We start from the raw sequence: 18,038 nt of genomic DNA, 5'->3' as shown, positions 1-18,038 counted from the left end.
TTATTTTTATTATTTTTCATACCCCTCATTTTCCTCCCAGACGCATCATATAAGAGAAAATCACGTGTGGGCAGAGACACAAAAAAGGCCTCTCTCAAATTATGAATATTAACCGGCAGAGTAAAGTGAGAAGACGAAGAGGTGAAGTGTTAGGGTAGAGAAACATACCAGGCCTCTCACAGCTATAGAATGTTAGCCAGCAGAGGTTAGTGAGAAGTAGAAGAGGTGAAATATTAGGGCAGAGAAACATACCAGTCCTCTCTCAGCTTAGGAATATTAGCCAGGAGGGGAAAGTGAGAAGTAAAACAGGTGAAATATTAGGGCAGAGAAACATACCGGGCTTCCCTCAGTTTAGGAATATTACAGCTAGGAGAGGAAAATGGGATGCAGAAGTGTCAGCGCCTGCCGTATTATCTCTCTCCACCTGCCGTCAGATTGGTCAGATGCTCTCAGGAAGGAACGAAACATTAGCAAACACAAGCAGCATTTCGACAGCTACTTAGAAGTCTACTGTATATGAAAATCAACGTCTTATCCCAACGCATGGAAAGCACTGAGCTGAAATGAAATGGTGGAGAAACAGCAGTAGTATATAAAAGCTAAGTATGGTATAAGAGTGTGATTAGATACGAGAACGAGACAGACATTAAAGATGAGCATAACTTCCCCAGATTTATCGTCGTAGAAAAGGAGTCTAATTATGTGACGTACCAGTTTTTCGTCCTGTTCATGGTACCAATACTACAGGGATTTTTTTTTTTTTTTTTTAGTATGCTTTTCTATTTCCTTGCACAGCTGTCTCTCTCTCTCTCTCTCTCTCTCTCTCTTTCCATAGTCATCGTATGTCCAATGCTAAATTATGTTAACGCTTCCTTTCAGTAAAAAGTAACATTTTTTTTTTTTTCAATCGGCACATAATTCACTTGTCGTTTTCATGAGCTGTACTGGTTATGTAAGTTGGGCTTTAGTTTATAGTTATAAGTTTTTTAATGCAAGGAAGAAAGAACCAAAGGCCAAAAGTCCGCAGGTTTGTTCCCTCCAAGATTAAAAACAAAAATAACAGACAAATTCAAGACCATAACTTAGATGGCGATTACAAACAATGAACTGTCTTTTCTTTCGTACTCCATGTTGTGGTTACCTGTAATTAATTTTGTAACTCTTGCAGTAATGGGATATACTGGGTACATAATTTTGTTTAGCTAACGCTGATGTAGCCTATTGTAGATGTGTTTTTAGCTCTGAAAAACACGAGAACATACAATTCAGTGGGTAGATTTAATCGGGCTGATGTAAGACAGTTTTATTCATGTTGGGGGAGGGCCTGTCAGGATTAATAGGGTATATGAATCAAGTATGAGGATTGACGCTGAACAGAATATGATAAAATTTTGTCTTACGTTGAAATAAGTGTCTTTAGTAAACAAATTACGTTTATTATGGAGTGATAGCCATTCGTTCTTTCTTCCTTGCATTAAAAAAAAGAAAAAAAAAAAGAATATTCTGCTTCTTTTTGGATGTGGCTGTCAAGGTGGAATGAAGTTAGTCCAAAAGGTCAGCCAAAAAAGATCGTTACTTGAGAATTTCAGATCCTTTTTCAGTTAATTTCACAGCGATGATATGTGTTGCAGTTTCAGGCCTTCACCTTGATTCCACGACCAACAAATGATTTCATAGCAAGAAGAGTTTGATTCATTTTAAGATCGTCTAAAGGCATTTGGTGTTGCCTAGAGTAAAAGACTGAAGTGTGACCTTTGTAGGAGACTCGAAGATTATCATACCTTCTTGTTTGTCAGAATCGTTACCCTAAGACTTTATTCTGTGCAAAAGAATTGAACCCTTAACCTTTCAGTTTATTCTTTCACGAGTATTCGACATTAGGATAGGCAAATATATATATAGTGTTAATTCATGTATGTGCATGGTGTACCTTCAGAGTTGGCAGGCACGAAAGCATTGTCTCTGGCCGACATGAAAGTAACATTGTCGAATAACTGCATACACTACGTGATGATGATGATAGCAGCAGCAGCAGCAGCATAGTAGTAGTAGTAGTAACAGCATAGTAGTAGTTGTAGTAGCAGTAGTAACAGTAGCAGCAGCAGCGGTAGCATAGTAGTAGTAGTAGTAGCAGTAGCAGCAGCAGCATATTATTATTATTATTATTATCATTATTATTACTATTATTATTATCATCATTATTATTATTATTAGTAGTAGTAGTAGTATTAGTAGTAGTAGTAGTAGTACTACTACTACTACTATGCTACTGCTACTACTACTACTATGCTACTGCTACTACTACTAATAATAATATTAATACTACTACCGTACTACTATGCTGCTGCTACCACCACCACCACTACTACTACTACTACTACTACTACTACTACTACTATGCTACTGCTATGCTACTGCTATGCTACTGCTACTACTACTATGCTGCTGCTACCACCACCAATACTACTACTACTACTACTACCACGACTCTTACCACCACCACCACCACCACCACTGCTACTACTACTACAACAACTACTACTATTTTTTTATTTTTTCATACAGGTACTTTGTGTTTTGGGTATGTGTCCTCTGGTGTATTGGTTAGCTTATCCACGTCGGAGCTGAGAGAACCTGAGGTCGCCTTGGGGCCGATCGGACTGGCGGACTCAGCTTGTTTCTCCCTTGCCTCTGTTCACCCGCAGAAACCATCAGGGACCTGGGTGGAACACGTGCCTGCTGAGGGTTTTATGCTTGGGGAAGATTTGGACTTAGAAGTGGACTGTGTGCCTTGATGAGCTTCGTGTTGTTGAGAGGCAAAGATACTGAAATAAATAAAAATATATCCCTTTGACTCTCTCTCTCTCTCTCTCTCTCTCTCTCTCTCGTTCTCTTTCAGCCTATTTACTGCTTAATAAAATCGTTTGAGGCAGCAGGAATAAAATAATGGGTTATTAGCCTGAAGGGGTTGAATATTCGATGTATATAAACAGATGGACCACGATGATCAAAAAAAAAAAATAAAAAAAAAAGGAGCAAATGCAACAAAAAAATTGCGGAAGAAAACCCACAACTGAGAAAAATATGGAGAGAGAGAGAGAGAGAGAGAGAGAGAGAGAGAAAGGGATGGAGGATGGAGGGGGAGGATTCAGAAGGAAGGAGGGAAAAGAGGAGCGAGGGAGAGAAAAGGGGGAGAAGAACGAGGAGGGTAGAGAATGCCTATGAAATATGGAGACGTAAACTTATCAGAATCTAATAACATGACAAATGCAGTCAGTCGTTTCACAGTGCTCCTTTGATGGCTATTTAATCATTAAAAACCAGGCTGCATTTAGAGTCCTGGTGGATTTAAATACTTAGGTTCATAAGAGTGGTTGCTGCGAAGTGGCGGAAGGAGGGAGTTGGGGAGAGGTAGGGACGGGGTGGAGGGAGGGGGAGGGGAAGCTGGAGGGGGTGGAGGGAGGGGGAGGGTAAGGGACGGAGGAAAGGGGGAAGATGCGTGAAATGTGGATGCCTGGGAGGAGAACGTCGAGCAGGTTTTAGTTATAGCCAAAACAAACATTCCTCAAGCACAGTGCCTTTTCTGTCACATCTCTCTCTCTCTATCATTTATAAGGAATTAATGAATAAAACGATGTGATTATACGGCGAAACTAACGATGGAGGTGTTAGAGCGTTGTTATTAGCAGGTGTTTTTTCAGGGTGATCTGGCAACGTAGGGTCGTGGGGGGTGGAGATCTACCGCCTCTGTTGTGGTGAGATGCCGTGAAATATGTACTCTGATGCCGCAAGTAAATTTCAAATAAGCTTTTTACTAACTAATCCCTAGTTTCTTGAGACAAAATGAATGTAGACTGTAACCAGGATAAAATTGTGGTGGTAGAGATACAGGTAAGGCGGCGGTGCAGCTATTTCTTAGGCTTTATTTAATCGGTTGAAAAATTAATGGGAGACCCATCAGCAAATTCTCGCCTCCCTATGAGCCTCTGTTTGCCGGCAGACGGAGCGCTTCTATTCTCGCGTGTAGATGTGTTTGGTGTGTGTCCGTGTTTTTATCGTGTTTTCTGCGTCTGTGAAGAGAAGAACGGACACTGGGAGTCGAGACAAGAGCCGTGTGACGTGGCCTGGACGTGAGGGTGACAACGAAGCGACTGAACGATATATAAGGTAATTAAAGGGAGAGTTACACGTGGTTGTTACCGGTGTGATCTTGTCAACAGGTTAGGTAGTTAAGTGAGTAGGTTAAGGAAGGAATTTACGAGGCTTTATGGTATTGGTGGTGGGTAAGTAGGTAGTTTTTTTTTTTTTTTTTGGTAGACAGGTAGGTAGGTAGGTAGAGTGAAAGACTTATGCTATTGCCATGCGACTTTATTCCGTTTCATCTCTGCTTTATTTTGCATTATTGTTTCCATATTACCATAGTCCGCTGTTGGGAGTTATCCAGCTTTATTGCTTTATTCATACTACCACGCATCAACATTGTTCATTTTCCCCTTACCAGTAAATCCATCAATACTCACTTTAGGCGTCACTGATATTCCTTTATTTTTCCACCATCCCTTCAGCTCTGTCACGGGGAGATTATTCTGTCTTATTATTTTATTCGATACCAGACAGCTTTATTCACCTTCAGCTGATACTCCACACACACACACACACACACACACACACACACACACACACACACACACACACACACCTTTGTTTGTCCTTATTACCTCTAGCGTTGTTAGTTGCCCTTCACTTTATCCATCCCACCATCAGACCACTTTATTAACCACCAATCTCTCTCTCTCTCTCTCTCTCTCTCTCTCACACACACACACACACACACACACACACACACACACACACACACACACGCCTTCATTTTTCTCCCCTATTGCTTTATTTTTTCCATATTGGCTGGGGCTGTCAAAGGGGAATATCGCGCTTGACGGCTGTGATTGCAGGCTTTCAGTGTACGCTATATATATATTTTTTGGCTTTGTGCTGCCACCTACACGCACGGACGGACGGGCTCTGAAGGGTGGGGGACCGGGCTGTGACAGTGGTTTGTTGAATACGCGGTGGAGAGAGAGAGAGAGAGAGACGATGCACAAACTTGTACGAGTGTGAAAATTGTCCATCTGTATCGTGTGTGTGTGTGAGAGAGAGAGAGAGAGAGGTCTGTCTAACACTCCAGTTTGGTAAGCCTCACATGAGCTGAAAAAAATGGTGTGATGGAAGCAACAATAAAGTTATATATGGAAATCGTGACACTGAAATGGTTAAATCGCTTCAGACCTTTTCAGAATGGTTCAGCAGTTCCATTTTAGGCCGATGCAGATTAATTAGTGTCAAGTGTGTAAAATAAGCCAAATATTATCCTTATCTAGGCATTGGTTTTTGAGATGTATAACTAGAGCATGCATTTTATGGGGAGGGGAGAGAGAAGTCGGGCAAGGAGTGGGAGGGAAGGAGGAGTGCAGGGAAGTTGATGGGGATGGGAAGGTGGTGGTGGTGGTATGAGGGGGAGAGGAGATGGAGGGGCCGGAGGAAAGTGGATGGGGGGGGATGGATGGCCGTTGTGGTGGTGAGGGGGGAGGGGGGAGAGGAGGCGGAGGGGGAAGCGGGGACAAGTGGATGGGGCTGGACGGCAGGGGTGGTATGGGGAGGGGAGGGAGGGGGTGTATTGTGCACTGGGTGGCATTGGCAAGGTGAGAATGTATGTCAAAGTTTTCTCCAAGAAGAAAATAAGCACACACCTGACGTCCTAATTAGCAGGAATATAAGGGTAAATAAAAGTAATAAACACGTAAGTCAGATGGCAGGAGCTTGGTGGAAGGCTTCTTTTAGTACCCCCCTCCCCTCACCCAGAACCCCTCTACCTCCCACCCTCACCCCCGACCTCACCCCACCACCACCCCCACCCCCTCCCGGAGTAGCTAAGTGTTAATTATGGCTCTCTCTCTCTCTCTCTCTCTCTCTCTCTCTCTCTCTCTCCTGCAAAGCAAAACTGGAAATCCTGGCTCCATTTTCTTTTCATGCCTCCATTGACTCATCATTCAGACAATATTAATCCCATAAATTCTTTCATATATCCAACGTCAGGTCTATAATTAAACTTCTAAATGCCAGGAAGCGATGATATGCCCTATAATTTTGGCGCTGGGTCTCACAGAATCCAGAATTTGAGATATTTTAGGAATGCGAGAAAATATATATTAGTTAACCATGCAACTGTAACGCCATCCAAAGAAAATGGAATGAAATACAAATGTCGGCCCTTTGTAGCTGGTTCCCCGTTGCTCAGTGACAGAAATATGACAACACGCTCAACTTTCTTCTTCGTGATTAGCACCTTATTCTAGCATAAATCTCTTGGTATAGTTGAACATTCTTCGACGATTTTACGCCTACATAAGCGACCAGAGCACCTGAACAAGGCACAGACGAAGCGAGTCAGGAATGATCTCACTTTCTGTCGCACTTGTGTTTTCCCCCACCTCCTTCCCCCATAGTTGTCTTAGTTTTTAGTCCCTCGGCTGTTTCACGCTTCCCTTGGAGGTTGTGATCAGTGTTGGTGGTGGTGTAGTGGAGTGAGATGATGATGATGATGATAGTAGTTGTTGTGGTGGTAGTAGGTGTGGTTGTGGTGGTAGTAGGTGTGGTGGTGGTGGTTGTGGTGGTAGTGGTGGTGGAGATATGATGCTGTGGAGTGGTGAAGATGAAGACGAATGTTACTGCTGGAGATGGTGGTAATGGGGACGATAGTGATTGTTACAAGTGGAATATCTTGAGTTTGAGGAGTCGTTACGGTGGAGGATGCTGGGGATGCTGGAGTGGTGGAGATGACGAAGCTGAGTGGTGGTGATGGAACTGGAAGTGATGGAGATGAAATTGATCACTTGCGAGTGTAATGGGGGTGAGGAAGTGGTGGAGGCGAAACAGTGTTGGAGATGAGGCTTAGAAGTACTGATGTGGAATATAGTGTTGGACATTAGGAATCGACGAATTGTGGAGAGAGAGAGAGAAAGAGAGATTTTTATTCACTCTATATAACATTAATTTCTAGCCTCAAATCTCTCAAGGAAACATTGGCCAGCAGTGCATTTGTTTTAGTAAGACCTTAGTAATGATGGGAGCAGTGAAAGAAAATGTACACACCGACAGAATTTACAGGGTAACTTAAGAAAAAGATGGTGAAGAGAAGATGGATATTGAGAGAAGCATGATGCAGTTAGTAGAGAGACAGAGAGACGTAAGAGGAAGTGAGGGAGCGTTGTGGTGTGGAGAGACAGACAGAGGAGGAATTGAAGGAGCGTTGTGACGTGGAGAGAGACGAAGGAAGTGAAGGAGCTTTGTGATGTAGGCTAGTGAAGGAGCGTTGTGTTGTGATGTAGTGACTGTTAGAAAGCATTTGAGGTACCCTGAGATGACTATGTGGAGAGAATGGAGGAGAGACTGACTAAGAGAGTGTACGTGTGTGAGGTGGTGGGAGAATGGGGAAAGGGGGAGACGAGAGGACAAGGTGGAGGTATGAGGTGGAGAGGTGTATGAAGGAGATGGCTTAGTAGGAGAGGGAGGTTGGCATGGTGATTCGTTTTCGGCCACTTCTGGGATTAAGAAGTCCGGCCATGGATAGATAGTTGTAGTTTTCTATATCCTCTTACTCTGTGAATCCTACCTAATCCCATCTCTTAGGCTGGATTTAGGGTTAACTTGATGATGATGATGATGATGATGATGAGGAGGAGGAGGAGGACAGTTTTGATTCCACATATTACAGTCATAATTGTGTAGTGGTTCGCTGCCTGGCTTTCACCTGAGAGTCCCGGGTTCGATTCCCGGCATAATGGTAATTATGGTAATTTCCTGTGTAAAGTACTGTATAGGTTTCTCTTTTCGACTATTTTGATGATGATGATGATGAGGAGGAGGAGGAGGAGGAGATAAAGGATATTGATGATGAATTATGACGACAGTGATGATGATGGTGGTGGTGGTGGTGGTGGTGGTGATAATGATTGAGAAAATATTATGATGATAACGATAATGATGATGATAATTAAACAGTGTGATGATGATGATGATGATGATGATGATGAACGAACCCCCTGATCTGGTAATTCATTGACTAGATTTCCGGGTAGGAAATTACGTTAAAGGTCATAGAATTAAATACATCACTCCTCAGTAATTTCTTCTTTTACAGTTAATATCTTTCTTATTTTACTAACTCGTGCTCTCTCTCTCTCTCTCGTCTATCCATCTGTCTGTCTTTACACCGTCCCATCTCCCTCCCACCCACTCACCCATCCATTCATCCAACTATCCATCCATCCCCCACACTCTGTTTATTTGCAATCATCATCATCATCTGTATCCCACCTTCTCCCCGACTCTTCCATTCATCCATCCATCCATCTCTCCATTCTTCTACTAAGCCTTCCCAGTGTATTTCCAGTCATCATCATCATCATCCCACCTACCTTCCTACCCATCAACCCATTATCATCCCTCCCTCCACCTAACCCACCCATCCATCCACCCATCCCCGCCATCCCCCGCTGCGGTGATGGATGTTATTTGGGCCCGTCAATCCCGCGTCCATCGAGCCGTCCATACGACTGTCCAGGTGTCCGTCTTACCTGTCGAGCCGTCCGTCCACCTGGTAATCAGCGAAGGTGTGTGTCAGTCCTCGCCCCAGACCCACCGCCACTACTGAAAGGTCACATCTTGCCTAATGCACTCACTTCCGCACAAAAAATCACCTCTGTCTCTCTCTCTCTCTCTCTCTGATGGCCTGGTTAATGCAGTCATTTCCACATAAAATCCTCCTATCTTTCTCTTTTTCACTTTCTCTTGTTCTCTTCTCTGGTCTTTCTCTCTCTCTCTCTCTCTCTATTTAGTGTCTCCCTCCAACCATCCCTTTTATCCACTTATTTATCTGTCTCACGTATTTTCTCTCTTACACAAAAACCACACCCTCTTTTTTTCCTATCTGTCTTGCCTCTCTCTCTCTCTCTCTCTCTCTCTCTCTCTCTCTCTCTCTCTCTCTCTCACACTGATACTACTTACGTCTAACCTTTTCACTGCCTTTCTATCAGTTCTTCAGAAGCTAATTTTTTGTCGCCGATCCTACCTGTGTGTTCAACAATTTTATCCAGCTTCTTGCTTTGTGACATTCTATTTTAAATTCTATCTGTCTATCGGCCTATCTATCTATCTATCTATCTATGCCTATATCTAGCTATATGTTTTTATACTCGTATCTATCTGCCTCCTCCATTTTTTCCTGTTGATCTGTCTGTCTGTCTCTATATATTTCTGTAATAATTTGCCTATGCATGTAGCTCACCTGCCTTTCTGCTTTGTCTGTCTCCCTGTATCTGTCTATCTTCTATATCAATCGATCTGTTTGCCTGTATCATTTTATTGGCCTATTTGCTTATATTTTTATAAGTGTAATACCTACCTACCTACCTTCCTACCTTCTTTCCTTCCTGCCTACCAACCTTCCGTCCTACCTACATACCTGCCTACATGCATCCTTCCTTCCTACCGTATTTACCTACCTACCTACCTACCTTCCTACATACATACATACATACAAATATACATATATACATACATATCTACCTCCCTTCCTACCAGCCAGCCAACCCATACACATCTACATACCTACCTCTCTCCCTACCAACCAACCAATCAACCAACGAACCATACATACCTACATAACTACCTCCCTTCCTACCAACCAACCAGACAGTCAACCAACCCATACATACCTACCTCCCCCTACCAACCAACCAACCAACCCATACCTACCTACATACCAACCTCCCTCCCTGTCAGCCAACCAACCAACTCATACATACCTACCTCTCCCCTACCAACCAAGCAACCCTTACCTACCTACCTCCCTCCCTACCAACCAACCAACCTACCCACCCATCTCCTTCCCCACCTCCCTTGTCTCCCGGCGCCTCAAGACTATTCTCAATTCTTCGCTCACCTGAAACTTTTACTCTCTGAAGGTTACTCCACGACCGACAGACGCGTCCTTCATTATTTCTCTTTCCCCCTGCATAGTTAAAATGGTGATAGTCTCAGAGGCAGGCCGAAAGAATGGTTTAAATGATAGTCTTGCGGTAGTTTTCGGGGCTACAGGGCTACCCGAAAATAATTGTTGATAGTCCGGGGTTTGGATTAAAGATATTTATATTTTTAAGAGCTACTCATTAATGTTCTAGATATATAGCATTTTCCGTGTGTGTGTGTGTGTGTGTGTGTGTGTGTGTGTGTGTGTGTGTGTGTGTGTCTGTGTGTGTGTGTGTGTGATTCAGCAACCCCCCACACACACAATCAATTCCCACAACGCCACACAAACAGCTTTCCACTCGACTCAATCAACCCCACACAAACAATCCATCCCTCAACCAACCCTGCACAAACACCCATCCCACCTCCGAGAGCATAGTCCCAAACATAATATTTCATTACGCTAGTCACCCCTCCCCTCCCTCTCTCTCTCTCTCTTTCTCTCTCTCTCTCTCTCCCTGTCTATTTATTCTTTCTTATTCTTAATGGTGTTCTGCATGATCCTCTAAAACAAACAAACAAACACACACACACACACACACACACACACACACACACACACACACACACACACACACACACACACACACACACACACACACACACACACACACACACACACACTCTCCACCCACATATTCATCCCCCCACACCCTCCCACACCCCCACACACACCCCCACACACACCTCTCCAGGGGGCCCTCGTCAAGTGAACCCCAGTGAAGGTTCATTTCATAGTTAAATTAAAAATATCTCCACATCCGTCTCTTTGTTGACATTCGTACTGGGGCAGCGTTCGTATAGGCGACTCGGATACCTAACTTCGAATCCGTATGAGCGTTCGTATGCAGAAGAACACCCTCGCCGTTTCCCGATTAGCGCTTGTGGAGTGTTTGGATTCTGGATAGGGATTGGGTGCTGGTTTGGGGGTGTGGGGTTAGAAATTGGGGCTTTTGGGGTTGGGAAATGCGGGGTTGAAGTCATGGCCGTGGTTGGGACGCGGGCTATGGATCTGACACGCTGTTTGATTGATCTGGCGGTGAAGGAGGGGCGCGTGTGTTAAGAATATGAGGAAGCACTTTAGTCGTCCCTGCCTTCTGTCTCTCCGTCGTCGAGTCGTTTGTTATTGTTTGAGCTTCCCCTTTCCCCCTTCCCCCTTCCCCCTTTCCTCTTTCCTCTTTTCTCCTTCCCCCTGTCTCCTTTCTCGCTTCCCCTGTCTCTTTCCTCTACCCTCCCCCACTTCTTTCACCCCTCCCTTACCATCTCCCATATTTCCCCGTCCTCTATCCCTGCCTTCCTTCCCCTCCCTTCTCCCACTTCTTTCACTCCTCCCTTACCCTCTCTCATTCTCCCCCACTCTCTCCATATCTCCTTTCATCCTTCTGTTACCCTCTCCTACACTGTTCGTCCACAGTCCCTCCCTATCCTCCCCTACTACCTTCGTCCCTCACTATCCCCCCCTACCATTTTCACCCCCTTCCCTGTCCATCCCCACCTCTTCCCTCTCACCCATACCTTAATAGAAATAGGGAGGATGAGGTGAGGGAGAGAGAAAGGACAAATAATACTGACAGAGAAAAAATGGGCAAGATTAACTGTTTGAGAGGGAAAGAGACGTCGCGGTGGTGTATAAAATCATCTAATGTTACCCAGGGAATAGTGAGTTATTTGTGAATCTTATTTTTTTTGGCATGTATTCAGTATGGACGGTAGGTGTTAGCGCGGAAGTGGTGACATGTGAAGGTGTATGGTGCGTAAGAGGACTGGGGAGCCTCAGGAAACGAGTTCTTAAGCTTATATCCAGAGGCAGCCACATAAAAAGAAAAACAAAACATCGCTTTCGTAAAATTTTCTTCTTATCTCACCATTGTAGGTACAGCATTTAAATCTTCAGTGCTTCTCTATCGCCTACCAGACACAGGATCTATAAGTACGTCTATCTATCAGACTATCTATCTACCTAACTGCCGGTCAAACAGTCTATCTCTACGTGTCAGTGAGTGCATGAGTTACTATTTCCACTAATGCCCCGTAACTCTGGCAACCTGACTTCCTCTGTCTGTCTGTCTCTATCCAGCTATCTTCCTACCTACCTATCTACCTATTCATCTATCTATCTGTCTATCTGTCTGTCTACATCCATCCATGCTTCTGCCTATCTAGCTAATTATCCATTTATATCTCTCCCTACCTACCTACCGACCTACCTACCTGTCTTTTCATCTTATCTACCCGTCTGTCTATCTGCGAGTCACACAGTCATCATGCAGTCTGTCAACGCGTCATGCAGTTCATCAGTCAGTCAGTACATGAGGTAGGACTGCGTGTCTTGGCCATGCATAGGGAGTGTAAACATGTACGTGATTAGCTGTTGACTCTCTAAGCAAAGGGAGGTGAGAGCCACACACACGCATACATAGTCACACACACGCATACTCATACACATACATATATATAAACACACACACACACACACACACACACACACACACACACACACACACACACACACACACACACACAGCATCTCACTCACAGGTTACTTTTGTTATTATGAACAATATTTCTACAACGAGGGGCTGTTTGCGTTCTCTCTCTCTCTCTCTCTCTCTCTCTCTCTCTCTCTCGTCTATCCATCTGTCTGTCTTTACACCGTCCCATCTCCCTTCCACCCACTCACCCATCCATTCATCCAACTATCCATCCATCCCCCACACTCTGTTTATTTGCAATCATCATCATCATCATCATCATCATCATCATCTATATCCCACCTTCTCCCCGACTCTTCCATTCATCCATCCATCCATCTCTCCATTCTTCTACTAAGCCTTCCCAGTGTATTTCCAGTAATCATCATCATCATCATCATCATCATCCCACCTACCTTCTCTGTCTCTGTCTGTCTGTCTGTCTATCTGTCTGTCTGTCTGTCTGTCTCTCTCTCTCTCTCTCTCTCTCCCTCCTTCCTGTGTATTTCTTCTCACCACTTGTTCATCTCATCAACCGGGAGGGCCATTTGACTCCTCATTCTCACCTCCCAAGCCACCAAACTCTCTCTCACTCTCTCACTTTCTCTCTTTTCTCACTCCCTCTCATTTTCTTGCCCTTTCTCTGGCTCTCATTTCATCTCCCCTTCACCCTCTTTTTCTCCTCTTGTTTCTGTTGTTTTCGTTTTTTCTTTTTTTTCGATTCTCTCTCTCTCTCTCTCTCTCTCTCTCTCTCTCTCTCTCTCTCTCTCTCTCTCCCCTCGCTGAAAGATAATAAGAAGCGGAAAATAGGGCAAATGAAAGACAGTAAGAGTGAAGAATATACGTTATATAAGTTACGTAGGAGCAAAAATAAGAGCGAGAAAGGGTGAAAAAGAGCAAGAATAAGAGCGAGAAAGAGTGAAAAAGCAAGAATAAGAGCGAGAAAGAGAGAAAAAGAACGAGAAAATGGGAAAAGAGCACAAATAAGAGCGAAAAAGAGTGAAAAAGAGCACAAATAAGAGCGAGAAAGAGTGAAAAAAAGAGCGAGAAAGTGAAAAAGAGCACAAATGAGAAGGGGCAGGAGTAAAAAAGAGCAGAAATAAGAGCGAGAAAAAGTAAAAAAGAGCTATAATAAGAGAAAAGGAGTAAAAAAGAGCAAAAGTATGAGAAAGCGTGGAAAAAAGAGCACAAATAAGAGCGAGAGAAAGTGAAAAAGAGCACAAATAAGAGCGAGCAAAGGTGAAAAAGAGCGAGAAGAAGCGAAAAAGCAAGAATAAGAAGGAGATTGTGAAAAAGAAAAGCAAGAATAAGAGCTAGAAAAAGAGTGAAAAGAGCAAAAAATAAGAGCGAGAAAAAGAGTGAAAAAGAGCAAAAATAAGAACGAGAGAGAGTGAAAAAGATAAAAAATAAGAGCGAGAAAAAAAGTGAAAAAGATAAAAAATAAGAGCAAGAAAAAGTGAAAAAGATAAAAAATAAGAGCGAGAAAAAGAGTGAAAAGAGCAAAAAATAAGAGCGAGAAAAAGTGAAAAAGAGCAAAAAATAAGAGCGAGAAAAAGAGTGAAAAAGAGCAAAAATAAGAGCGAGAAAAAGTGAAAAAGATAAAAAATAAGAGCGAGAAAAAGAGTGAAAAGAGCAAAAAATAAGAGCGAGAAAAAGTGAAAAAGAGCAAAAATAAGAGCGAGAAAAAGTGAAAAAGATAAAAAATAAGAGCGAGAAAAAGAGTGAAAAGAGCAAAAAATAAGAGCGAGAAAAAGTGAAAAAGAGCAAAAAATAAGAACGAGAGAGAGTGAAAAAGAGCAAAAATAAGAGCAAGAAAAAGTGAAAAAGATAAAAAATAAGAGCGAGAAAAAGAGTGAAAAGAGCAAAAATAAGAGCGAGAAAGAGTGAAAAAGAGCAAAAATAAGAGCGAGAAAAAGTGAAAAAGAGCAAAAATAAGAGCGAGAAAAAGAGTGAAAAAGAGCACAGATAAGAGCGAGAATGAAGAGCCCTAGCCTGCGCCTTGCTATAAGATTTCATTGCATGGTGTCTCTCTGATTGTGAGGTCGGGGTCAGGGTGTTTCTCGGCCCTAACATTGCTCCTTCAGGGGTCGTAGCGGGTCGTCTGAGGTCGTTAGTGGCACCCGGCAGCCCCTCCCTCTGTGTACATTACCCGACGCACGGTTCTTGGCCCCCCTCTTGCCCCCCGCGACCCCCACGACCCCCTCTTCCTAGGTTCTCCACCCCTCTTTCTCGCCTCCTCTGGTTCTCGTCTTCCCTTTGCACCTCTTGTTGGTTTTTCTCCCCCCTCTCCCCCTCTCTCTTCCTCCTCCCCCAGCTCCTCTTTCCCTCTCCCCTCTTTCCTCCCCTTCCCCCTCATTTCCTCTTTCCGTCTTTCGGCTCCTTTCCTCCCCTCGCCCTTTTTTCTTACACCCTCTCCCTCCCTTCACCCCTCCTCCATTTTTCTACTTTTTCTCTCTTTTCATCCATCCCTTACTTTCCTCCATCCACCCCTCCCTTCCTTTACCCCCTCTTACCCCCCCATCTCTCTCTCTCTCTCTCTCTCTCTCTCTCTCTCTTCCCCTCTTAAATTACTAGGCCTTCCCATCCTCACCTAGTCACTCCTTCCCCCCATTCCAATTCCATCCCCGTCTCTCTCCACCTCTTCTCAATCCTTCCACCCTCTTTCTCCTCCTCCATCCCCCACCTCTCCATCTCTTCCCCATCCTTCCACCCCCCCTCGTTCCACCTTTTCTCCCTTTCCACCATCCCCACCTCGCCCCATAATCATAAAAAAAGGACAAGAAGATGGTGACGTCTGAACCCAACCTCCCAAGACACTCCCTGAAGACATGCTCAAGATGCACTCCATATTTATAAACAATCTTGGCCTTAACTCCTTCATCCCGGCAACTTATTCTATTTGTTTATCCTGAAGACTGGTTAAGGTTTTCACTGTTACGATCCATGGGTTAAGAATCTTCATAGTTAAGTGGTGAGGGTGGACGTGGAGTGGTGAGGGTGGACGTGGAGTGGTGAGGGTGGGTGTGGAGTGGTAAGGGTGGGTGTGGAATGGTGAGGGTGGATGTGGAGTGGTGAAGGTGGGCGTGGAATGGTGAGGGTGGACTCAATTGAAGTGGTGAGGGTGGATATGGAGTGGTGAGGGTGGGTGTGGAGTAGTGAGGGTGGATGTGGACTGGTGAGTGTGGACGTGGAGTGGTGAGGGTGGATGTGGAGTGGTGAGGGTGGATGTGGAGTGGTGAGGGTGGGTGTGGAGTGGTGAGGGTGGACTCAGTTGAAGTGGTGAGGGTGGACTTGGAGTGATGAGGGTGAGTGTGGAGTGGTGAGGGTGGATGTGGATTGGTTGAGGGTGGATGTGAAGTGGTGAGGGTGGGTGTGGCTTGGTGAGGTTAGATTTGGAATGATGAAAATAGATTAAGAATGCAAAGGGTGGATGTGGGATGGTGAGGAAAGGTGTGAAATGGTTGAGGGTGGATGTGGAAAGGTGAGAATAATGTGAAGTGGCGAAGAACAGAAAAAAAATGGTGAGGATAGAGTTGGTATGGTGAGAATAACGCTTAATGGAATGGTGAGCGACATTTCCAGTGAGACCACATCTGGAATAATGAGAGCAAATCTGGAACAGTAAAAGAATATAATCTGAAATGAAACAGTGAGGGCATTTCTAGCAAGGACAGAAATGCTGAAACTACCCCCCGAAACTGCCCTCTTTTGTGACGTAGTGTTAGTGTAGTGTAGGGAGTTGACTAGGACGATAAGGACGATAATTTCCCCACTGCTGCGCCTCCACTTTGCACTCCACTAGCGTTCCAGCAGCGCCGTGCAGTTGCCAGCCCGACCAGCAAAACAGTAAAGACAGCCTCACTTACCACCGACCAACTTCCAGCACCAACTCCAGCTAAATCCCCACCACCACCACTATTACCACACTACCACCGGCTCTTCCACTATTGCCACACTACCACTGCCACTATTACCACACTACCACCAACTCTACCACGTACCTACCACACGTTCTTCTGTCTTGCCTTTTATTATCATTACTACCACACTACCATCAGTGCTACTATTCCCTCCGCACTTCCTCCTACCCCTTGTCTTCCATTACCACTACTACTACACCACCGCAGTCCTACCGCATGTCTTCCTTCCTTCCTTTCATTACTGTTACTACCACACCCCTACCACATGCCCATAACCACGCTTACCACACCACCACATTATCATCACCACCAATACCACACCACCACATTCCCATCACCACCACTACCACACCACATCCACAATCCCATCTCCACGACTAGCACACCGCCGCATTGCCACATTCCCATTACCAGCACTACCACACCAGCACCACTAACACCACACACGTCCTCCTGCCCCCTTGCCTTCCCCCTGGCGACCGGGAGAAAGTGGCGTTGGTGGCTAAGCCGGCGGGAAATATGGTCTCCCAAGACGCTACTAAAATTCTGGTGCGCTCATTTTCACGACATTTAGCACCGGGCAATCTGGCGGGCTTTCACACCAGTCTTAGTGGCTAAAGAAAATTGCTGTGAGAGGGAGACGCAAGCCCAACCCGCCTCCAGGCTGTATTTTGGGCTCTACGGCGCCTCTACGTCAGGTACATAACACCCTGCCTTGGCTCTCGTCCCCATGGCACTCCTGACGGCGGTGGAAGAAGGCCCTACTTGCCGTTTGATCTCATAAAGAGGGAAAATATGAGGGCGCTCCCCATCTCATATCCGTGTGGGGAGAATGCATATGGCTGAATTAGCGGCTCCAATGTCCACATTTTATTACTTATATTGTCGACGACATAGTCTTTATCCCGGACTACCGACATACGTTTTAATACGGGGATGTCTTACTGCCTTCCCCTCTCTCTGCCACCCAACCTCACTTCCAACACACTCTTGCACACCCTTTCTCTCACTCTTATTCTTACCACCCAGTCACCCACCCCCTCCCTACACACTCTTGCACACCCTTTCCCTCACTCTTATTCTTACCTCTTCCCAACACACTCATACACACACCTTTCTAGCACTCGTAGTCTTTTCCTCTCTCGCTCTGTCTTATTCTCTTTCGCACTCTCACCCCTGCTCTCTGCGGTACTCTTTTCTCTCTCTTACAACCCGCTTTCTTTCTCTCAGACATAAACTCACACCCCAGTCCCCCAACACACACACACACACACACACACACACACACACACACACACACACACACACACACACACACACACACACACACACACACAGTCTCTCACTCTCTCATTCACTCACTCTAGCACTCTCATTCTGTCTTTCTTTCACTCTCACTCTCTTTCAGAAGTACACTAGCACTCTTTTTCTCTCACACGCTCTCTAATACACTTCCATTTCCCCCTGCTTCCCCTCTTACACCCACCCTCTCTCTCTTTCTTACACCCTAACTCTCTTTCTCTCAGACATACACTCCCACTCTTTCTCCCACTCCCTCTCT

The sequence above is a fragment of the Coenobita brevimanus genome, chromosome 45 (assembly GCF_032717465.1).
Source record: "Coenobita brevimanus isolate Jiangsu-jjx chromosome 45, ASM3271746v2, whole genome shotgun sequence".
Classification (NCBI taxonomy): Eukaryota; Metazoa; Arthropoda; class Malacostraca; order Decapoda; family Coenobitidae; genus Coenobita; species Coenobita brevimanus.
Note: the sequence above shows the minus strand (reverse complement) of the source record.